A 10,623-nucleotide genomic window follows, 5' to 3' on the forward strand; every position below is an offset into this window, starting at 1 on the left:
GGTAAGTCCCTGCAAGAGGAAATTCTGGCTCAAAAATTGCCCAGGAGGATGGAGAAATGGCTCAGTGACTAAAAGCACAAACTGGCCTTGCAGAAAACCTAGCACTATGGGCATTTCACAACTTCTTGTAACTCCAGCTCCAAGGAATTGGATAGTCTCTAGCCTCCGTGAGCACCTGTACTCACATTGCATATACCCACACAGACACATGCAGACATACAATAATTTAAAAGTTGTGAAAATCAAATCTCAAAACAATTCAGGAAAATGGCACCAGTTTATGTTCTCACTGAACATTATAAAGCAGCCATTTTTCCCAACTCCAGCCATGTTGGCTTCAGCATCCTCTCTGATTTCTAATGCACAAAAGGTTTTATCTCTGTATGCAGATGCGGTGGCTCTTAGTTCCACATGTATAGTATTCATTACAGTGAAAGTCAGTTAAGGAAAAACTCCTGCTCAAGAGAAGAGAATCTTTGGTCTGGGTGGAGACCCAGCATTCCAGGTGGGCAGGTTAATCATTGGCCAAGGAAACACTCATGAAGGCAAGACACCCCTAGGAAGGTAGGCTCACCTTATGCCATGCTCAACAGATGGGTGGACTATTCATTCCTTTAATGAGATACTATACTGTTCCTTCCCAGAATTCCTTCCCCCTAGTGCCTAAATCCCTAACCTGATCAGCCACGAGGTTTGGCTGGATCCACTCACCTTCAAGTAGAGCAAAGTATTCTTTTCCTTTTTTTTCTGTCTCAGATGCTGAGCAGAACCTACGCATGCATTTTCTGGTACTCTGAGTTCCTTGATCTTTCTCTGAAGCTCCCCTACCTGACATGTGGCAGACCTCCATGCCAGTAACTCAAACAGCATGGCTTTCCCTTCTCTCCTCCATTCTCCTCTGCACAGCTGCTGAAGCTTGCAGCTTGCCTGCTCTGAGGGTTTTTCTTTAAAATGCTAATAAAATTGCCGTCCCACTTCTGCTTGAGTACTACACGAGATGTCTTCATTAATGAGGCTATGAACCAGATTTTCCTGGTATCACAGTGACCATTTTCCCTCGTACGTTTGTAAACTGTCTATCTATATTTTTCCCCATTTTTAACTGGAATCTGAGTCAGTCTGTTTTATAACACTGACAAACCTAAACATGAGTTTTATTCAGCTAATTACTTCCCAGAGACCCTACTGAAAACACCATTGTCCTAGTTAAGGTTACTATTGCAGTGATGAAATACCAGGATCAAAAGAAAGTTGGGAGGAAAGGATTTACTTGGTTTATACTTCTACATTGTAGTCTATCACTGAAGGAAGTCAGGGTAGGAACTCAGACAGAGCAGGAACCTGGAGGCAGGAGCTGATGCAGAGGACATGGAGGAGTGCTGCTTACTGGCTTGCTACCCATGGCTTGCTCAATCTGCTTTCTAATAGAATCCAGGACCACGAGGCTAGGGGTGGCACCACCCACAATGGCCTGGGTCCTCCTGTGTCAATCATGAATTAAGAAAACGTTCTACAAGTTTGCCAACAGCTTGATCTTATGGAGGTATTTTCTCAGTTGAGGTTCTTTCCTCTCAGAGGACTGTATCTTGTATCAAGTTGACATAAAACTAGCCAGTGCAACCATGGAGTTGGATTAAGTTTCCAGCTGACTATCCACCTGTTTGATTCCTCACCAGGGGCACTAAATTTCAATACATGAACCCTTGGTAGACATATCCGAATGATAGTCGAATGTTTATCATTTTTGTCTTATTGCTTTATAAAGACTCTTTCTATATTAAGAATGTTCTTTGAGGTCTAATACAGACTATACCCCTTCATTCTTATATTATTCTCATTTTAAATAAAGACCCAAGTTACCCATCATTATGTCACTTGTAAAGTAGAAGTCTATGATTTGTTAGGAAGAATAGATTGTTGTTTGGAGAAGGTAGAGACTTACTTTCTTTTTTTTTCTGAGACGAGGTTTCTCTGTAGCTCTGGAGCCTGTCCTGGAACTTGCTCTGTAGACCACTCTGACCTTGAATTCACAGAGATCATCTGCCGGTCTCTGCATCCCTGAGTGCTGGGATTAAAGGCATGCGCCATCACTGCCCCGCTGAGACTTACTTTCTATGATGTTAACGTATTCTCAAATCCTATTTTCTCTATGACTTTTACCCACTCCCACTTTCCATCTAAGTCTGCTTCTCCCATATCAGCACCCCAAATGGTGCTGTTAAGGGCCTCAGTGACTGGAGGATTTAAACACTTTGAAAGAGAAGTGGGTGGTGATGGCAAGTTATTGAAACTTGAAAGAAAGCCAGTTTGATACAATTGAAATTTCACATTGGGAGTGCATCACTATGGCAACAAAGGACAGATCTTGGAGAAACACGGCGTAGCATCACAGAATCATGGAGAAAACCAATCAGGGAGAAGAGTGGCTGTGTATTTTTTGTTTTACTCTCAACTCATTTCTCAAGACTCTGCATTAGCACCTGGGAAACAAATTTCAGCTCTCAGAAGCAAACACATTTTAATTATGTTTGCACGGATAAAGCCACAAGGAGGAAATCCTTTCTGTAATATTGTTTGTAGTAACAGTGACAGGATCTCTGCAGTCTTTTTATTTGAGAAGCAATGGTTTAATTTAAAATATACACATAGCTTTGAATTCTCATCTTCCTAAGTTAATGTTTTCATCCGTCTATTTACTCAATAAATATTCACTGAGACCCTGAAATAGAAATGAAGTTTACAACTTTGAGCAAGCTTTGACCTGGTGTGTAGTCTCATCCCACATTCCACAAGAGACAGTCCTCCTGTTATTAAATATCCTTGACCCCCTCAATAAATCAGTAATGATTTATACACACATTGGCACACGTGAGGATTCAATAGTTCCCTATCCTTTGACATTTGCACCAATTTTGCTTTTTCATTGTAATAATGATGAAACAATAAGTGAAACTGTGTTGAGACATGTATGACTCACTGGCTCTGTTAGGGATCCCCCGCTTAACATACCTCAAATCTTAAAAAAAGGGAGAGATCAAAATCACAGCCTTTCAGCCTTTGAAGAGGAAAGATCATCACATCTGAAACCCTGCTTTCTGCAATAGGAGAACAGGGCAAGAAATTCCTTATGCATGTGTTTCCCAAAGCAAATCTTGACTAGATGTCACTTTAGAAATTAGAAATAAGCAAAATTAATGAAAGGTCAGAGTTCAATACCACTCAGTGAGAAGATCCTTGATAGAGAAGGGCATCTCTGATAAGAAAGGAAAAGGATGCTATACATATGCAGTAAGGCCCTGTTTGGGAGAACCATGGTTTAGTTCCTCAATGGAGTGCAATTTATTTGTTGAAAAGACATTAAAAATACATGTGCCAACTTTGTATTTTATGGAGCTTGCATCCATCATATTCACAAGAGTCAAGTGTCATAAATGCCATTGCACAGTTCAGAACACATTTGCTCTAAGGAAAATTTCCCACCTTCCCTGCCATGATGATGCCTTCCCTACCCATGGTGACACATTCCCTGCCGTGATGGTGACTTTCCTGATATGGGGACACCTCCTCTGCCATGATGTCTTCACCCATGGTGACATTTTCCTTATCCATGATGACACCTTCCCTGCCATGGTGACATCTTCCCTGCCATAAAGATGACTTCTCTACTATTATGATGACTTCCCTGCCTCGGTGACATCTTCCCTGCCATGAAGATGACTTCTCTACTATGATGATGACTTCCCTGACATGGTGACATCTTTCCTGCCGTGGTGATGCTTCCCTGCCATGACGGGCTGTGTCCCTTTCAACCTAAGTCAAAACAAATCCTTCCTTCCTTAAGTTGTTTCTGTCAGGCATTTGGTTTCAGTGACAAGAAAAGTACCGCACCCTTTCCCCACGTTCTTCATGTCCCTCTTCACATTCCTCCCTTTTGCCTGTTCCTTGTCCTCTGTATCCCCCTCCCTAACCTCAGAGGCTCTTTCTTCTCTTCTTCCTCCTTTCCCTCTTAGTTGTATTAAAGTTTGGTGCCTAGAAGGGGCGGAGCTGAATGACCTTAGGTGAGTCAACATCTTTGGGCTCTTTTCTCTAGTCTCCCTTTCACTTTAAACTTCCTCGGACTCATGCTCAGGTACAGACACAAACACACACACACACACACACACACACACACACACACACACACACACACACACACACACACAGAGTGTACCAACTAAAATCAGTCTCTTCACCCTCCTAACACATAGCTTGTGAGTTTCTTTGTCCAGACTGGAGCTCATAGCCCTCTCCAGTGCTTCCATCTGAACCTCCAGCTCAAGGCTCAGTTCATATGACCTCCCTCAGGAATCCTTCCTCCATGGCAGTCAAAACTGCTCTGTGGTTTCAGACATGTACAAGTCCCTTCCTAGCTCTATTTGCAAACTCAGACCTGTCACATATAAAAATATTAAACACAAAAATCACAGAGGCATGCCTCCTCTATCTTAAAAAACAAGATAAAGATCTTTTAGTGAAGAAAATAATGTGGAACACAATGAGCAATACAACCAGTCGGTAATTTCTGGGTCTAAGAGAAAGGTGCAAATTCTGTGGGATAACTGGGACCAAAATACCACTGAAAATAAGAAACTAAGTTAGCCACATTGCCTCAAACTGGAGACCTCAGGAATCCCTGGTCCCCAAGCAGAGGTTGAAGGAATGCAGCATACAGAATGCCCTGCACCTCAGTGGCAACAGGAAGTGGTCACCACCTCACTTTGTAAAGGGGCCCAAGGCTTGAGAGGGGTCAGTTGGTGCAGTTTTGACAACCTCAGTACCTCTTATTGCTGGAACCTGAGAGTCTATGCAAGAACTGGTTCTCAATGCACAAGGTGCATGTAGAGCAGTGAGTGGCAAAGATGCCCTAATGTTGTGGATTATTACTTTACTTAGGCAAAGATGTGTTCCATTTGTTTATGCTGCAGAATATTATTTTAACTGTGTAAAGGTGTGTTACATTTGTTTATGCTGCATTTTTTTTTAACAATGTAAGGATATGTTACATTTGGTTGTACTACATCTGTTTGATTAAAGATGTGTTGCGCCGGGCGGTGGTGGCGCACGCCTTTAATCCCAGCACTCGGGAGGCAGAGCCAGGCGGATCTCTGTGAGTTCGAGGCCAGCCTGGACTACCAAGTGAGTTCCAGGAAAGGCGCAAAGCTACACAGAGAAACCCTGTCTCGAAAAACAAAACAAAACAAAACAAAAAAAAAAAAAAAAGATGTGTTGCATTTGTTTCAATTGCCTGCCCAAAGGCACCTGACTGGTCTAAAAAAGAGTTGAATGGCTAATAGCTAAGCAGAAAAGGGATAGTCAAGACTGGCATGTAGAAAGAGTAAATAGGAGGAGAAATCTAGGTGAGAGAGAGAGAGAGAGAGAGAGAGAGAGAGAGAGAGAGAGAGAGAGGAAGAACAAGAGAAGAGAAGAGATGAGAGGAGGAGACAACAAGGGACATGCCCGGGGCAAGAAGCCAGGCAGCCGCCAGGCACAAGAAGCAGTGAAAGTAAGATAATACAGAAGGAAAGAAAAGTAAAAAGGTCCAAGGCAAAAGGTAGATAAACAGGTTAATTTATAAGAGCTAGCCAGAAATGAGCCCATGTAGTCAGAAGATTTCCTGTGTCCCGGCCTGCCAGCAGTCAGGACAAATCTCTCCCACTCGTGTCCCCCAAGTAAACACACAGAGGCTTATATTAATTATAGCTGCATGGCCATGGCCCAAACCTTTTGCTAGCTCTTATATCTTAAATTAGCCTATAACTATTAATCCAAGTATTGCCACATGTTCCGTGGCTTTACCTGCATCCCATTACATGTTGCTCCTTGGGCAGCTTGCTGGCATCTGCCCCCAACTTCTTCCTGTCTCTCTCTTTGAATTTCCCACCTGCCTCTAAGCTGCCTTGCCATAGGCCAAATGGCTTTATTTATCAACCAGAGTAACACATATTCGCAGTGTACAGAAAGACATTCCCCAATCAAGCCTAAGCTAGGCTGAGCATTCAAAACCAGTAAGTCTCCATGCCATGATTTGGGAGCTGGTTGGTGGCCCAAAAGACCCTAACACGTATGAGTATGTTTTATGCTGCTGTAACAAAATACCTGAGGCTGAACAAGATATAGAATTTTGTTTATTTTCTTTGTATATGTGTATGTGGTGTGTGCATGTATGCATGCATGTTTGCATACATTTGGACATACTTATTTATGTGTGTGGTGTGCATGTATTCGTGCACATTTGAATGAGTTTGGACATGCCTGTGTGTACTAGTGGATGTATATGCTGTACACATGTTTATAGGGTCCAGAGGTAGATGCTGGGTGTTTTCCTCCATCACTCTCTACCTTATACATTGAAGCAGTTCTGGCTTTCTCGTTTGAACCAAGAACTCACTAAGTTGGCTAGTCTAGCTTGTCAGCTTGCTCTGAGAGTCTCTGTCTCCACTTTCTAAGCACTATGGTTATAGACAGTCAACCATTCCCACCCAGTGTTTATGTGCGTGCCGGGAATCTGAACTCAGGTTCTCACACTAGAACAGCAAGTACTTTACACACTGGACCATCTCTGAAGCCTCAGTGATAAAGAGTTTTATTTGGGCTGGATGTATGGCAAATGCCTTTAATCCCAGCAGTAAGGAGACAGAGGTGGGTGGATCTCTGTATTTGAGGCCAACCTGGACATAGTGAGTTCAGGAACATCCACAACAAATGGTCCCTTGCATGGGGGTGGGAGCATGCTGCAGCAGCTGGTTTCATCAATTCAGCAGGTAGAGGGGGGCATGCTGCCCCTCAGCTCCTTTTCTCCTTCCCCTCTGTCATTCCAGGACCCCAGCCCCCAGGACAATGCATTCCACATTTAGGGTGTGTTTTCCTTCCTCAGTTAAATCTCTACAGAAGCACTCTTAGAGACCAAGGTGTGGGTCAGTCACCAATGTCCTAAGTGCAATCAAGTTGGCAATTAAAATAAACCATCATGAAAAAAAATCTACTGAACAATAATGAGTTAACAAAGATTATAAATAATTGGAAGGTGGATATAGCCTGGGCATTGTGTACAGTTTGGATATAACACAGTGGAGGTTTATAAAACCCTTTTAAAAAGGAAGACTCATAGTTCGTGGTTATTCTTTGGGATGCACATTATATTGGTCAACATTCTGGTTCTGTGACAAAGTACATGAGATGATCCATTTAAAAAGAGGAAAAGTGGGCTGGGTAGTGGTGGTGCACACCTTTAATCCCAGCACTCAGGAGGCAGAGGCAGGTGGATCTCTGTGAGTTTGAGGCCAGCCTGGTCTACAAAGCAAGTTCCAGGGTAACTAGATCTTCTACACAGAGAAACCCTTTCTTGAAAACCAAATAAATGAAAGAAAAAGAAAGAAAGAAAGGAAGGAAGGAAGGAAGAAAGAAGGAAGGAAAGAAAGAAAGAAAGAAAGGAAGAAAGGAAGGAAGGAAGGAAGGAAGGAAGGAAGGAAGAAAGGAAGGAAGAAAGAAGAAACCTTTCTTTGCTGACAGTTTGGACCTTTGTGTACCTGGAAGCTTGATCCTTATGGTGGTTTGAATGAGAATGGCTCCATAGGCTCATATATTTGAATACTTTGTTCCACAGTTGGTGGAAATGTTTGGGAAGGATTAAGGAAGTATGGCCTTATTGGAGGAGGTGTGATAGTCAGGGTGAGCTCTGAGTTTTCAAAAGTCCATGCCATTCCTGGTAAGGTCTTTCTCTCTCTGCCTTATGTTTATGGATTAGACGTAAATTCTCAGCTACTGCTCCAGCACCATGCTTGACTGCCTGTTGCCATGGTCCTACAAGTTCTGTCAGCCATGGTATCTTATCATAGCTACACAGAAGTAACCAGGACAGCCCTGTTGCCCTTGACCTGTGGAGGGGTCATGAAGATTACAGTGCTCATGTGCCCAGGAATGGGCTAGAGTCCCAATGCCCTTCCAGGCTGTGCCCTCCTGGCCTTCATTAGACATCACTCTAAATGTCTCACCCCCTAGCTGGAGCCAAGCCTCACCATTTGGCTTCTGGGAGACATTGTGGATCCAATCTACAGCACACATTCTTTGTGGTCCATATTTCCCTCCACTCTTCAAATTTTTATGGGTGCAATTATCTTGTCCTAAGACTGCATAAGAAAATAAAGTCACTTAAGTGAAAGATGTTTGGGGAAAATGGTGACTGGGGGGATGCTGAGAAGAAGCACTTTGAAAACACAGGACACACCTCAGAGTGAAGGGGGGCAGTGCTTCTTCATGTCGAGCATTTACTCAACAGGCCAGGGAGCCAAAACAAGCTGCACACACAGTTGCTCAGACAGGAAACTGGAATTTTTCGGTCTGGAGAAGTGAAGGCCAAGGCCAACCTTTCTGCATGAGTGGTGCTGCTTGTGCTTGCTTCCTGGTTTGCACTTTGCCCTAGTTAGCTTCTCTGTGGCTGTGATAAAACCCTGACTAAAAGCAACTTGGTAAGTGAAGGGTTTATTTTATCTTACAGCTCGTTGTCCATCAAGGAAGTCAGGGCAGGAATCTAGAGGAAGGAACTGATGCAGGGATGTGGAGGAGTGCTGGTTACTGACCTGCTCAGACTGATTACTTATACAACCCAGGACCACCAGCCCAGGCTGATGCTACCCACAAACAAAAAACAAAAATGCCCACAGTCATGCTCAAGGCCAAGCCGACAAAACAGCCATTCTCAACCTGTGGGTATTGACCCCTTTGGGAGTCAAATGATCCTTTCACAGGAATCACATAACCAGTATCCTGCATGTCAGATTACAATTCATAACAGCAAAATTACAGTTATGAAATAGCAATGAAAATGGTTTTGTGTGGGGGTCACCACAACATGAGGAACTGTATTAAAGGGTCATAGCTTAGGAAGATAGAAAACCACTGTGCTAGAGATAATTCCCAATTGTGGCAGCTCTTCCCAGGTGGGTTAAGTTGAAGATGGAAGTAGCCAACACTCAGGTTTCCTTTCTGCCACAGCTGATAGAAAGAAAAAGGGACAATAGCATGCTCTCGTGGGGTTCCTTCTGAGGAACCTGTCCCATTTGTGCTCCTCCAGCCTCATGACTCCCTCACCTTCTGCTGCGGTGTTTAAATGAGAATTGTACCTCATGGGTTGCAGTGTTTGAACACTGGTCCTCAGCTGGTTGTGCTCTTGGGGAGGTTTAGGAGGCATGGCCTTGCTGGAGGAAGTATGTCACTGGGAGACGGCTTTGCCTTATTCTGTTTTCTCTCTGCTTTGTGCTTGAGGTTTGGATTGTAGTCTCCAGGCTCCTTCTCCTGCTGCCATGACATCATGCTGCCGCCATGATGGATGCTTGCTTTCTGAAGCCTGAGCCAGAATGATCCTTCTTCATAAGCTACTTTGGGGCCAAGGTGTTTATCACAGAGATAGAAAAGTAACTGATATGGTTATCTGGAGAGCAGGATTTCTGTACCAGCTGCCAGTGGGGGGCTCAGATACTCAGTCTTCAGCAGAGTACTCAGATAAAGTCAAACACCCCAAGGTCATCCAAGCATAGAACAAAACTCTTGATCATCCCGGGAACATCTTGGGGTAAACCCTAAGTGTATTTTTACCTGAACGCCAAGATTGACAGCTTCATTGCTATTCAGCAAATTTTAGGCTCAAATGGTTGCTATTAGGAAAAAGGGATCTGTTGTTGGAAAATTGGCTTTTTGAAAGATCTGCATTGTATGTAGCCAGGACTCAGGGTAGAGAGGCTGACAGGGAGATGTTCAGTGTTAATGTGAATCCCTCCTCCTGAGACACAAATGCCACTCTTGGGAATACCAGCTTCCCCTGTAGGCATCTTTCCAACCAATCTCCATTTACTTGAGGTAAACAAAGGCAGACACCCAGGTCCTGGGGGACAATGTGGCTGACTGCTGTGGGATGGTCTGTATGTCAAGTGTGTTGCTGATTGGTCAATAAATAAATCACTGATTGGCCAGTGGCTAGGCAGGAAGTATAGGCGGGACAAGGAGGAGAATAAAGCTGGGAAGTGGAAGGCTGAGTCAGAGAGACACTGCCAGCCGCCAAGAAGACAAACAGCATGTGAAGATGCTGGTAAGCCATGAGCCACGTGGCAAGGTATAGATTTATAGAAATGGATTAATTTAAGCTGTAAGAACAGTTAGCAAGAAGCCTGCCACGGCCATACAGTTTGTAACCAATATAAGTCTCTGTGTTTACTTGGTCGGGTCTGATTGGCTGTGGGACTGGCAGGTGAGAGAGATTTGCCCTGACTGTGGGCCAGGCAGGAAAACTCTAGCTACAGCTGACTTCTTCAATACCTAAACATTGGGATATTTATATTACCAATGGTTCTGCATCAAATGTTCACAGATGTGGTCTTAGAACTTTTTCTTGTCCAACTTCCTTGGTAAATACTTCAGAGGCCTTGCTCGTCTCCTCAGTAACAGCAAGACAAAATAACCAGGATGAATTCATTTGCTATGAAAGACTTATTGGATTTTGCAGAATAGTTTGTAAACTAAGAGAAATAATTGACTTCACTTTTCAACTTGATCTTCCCAGTGTCCACATGACTAAGCCCCTGAACACCTGTT

Source organism: Peromyscus californicus, unplaced genomic scaffold (assembly GCF_007827085.1).
Source record: "Peromyscus californicus insignis strain IS unplaced genomic scaffold, ASM782708v3 Scaffold_8__1_contigs__length_139910024, whole genome shotgun sequence".
Taxonomy (NCBI): domain Eukaryota; kingdom Metazoa; phylum Chordata; class Mammalia; order Rodentia; family Cricetidae; genus Peromyscus; species Peromyscus californicus.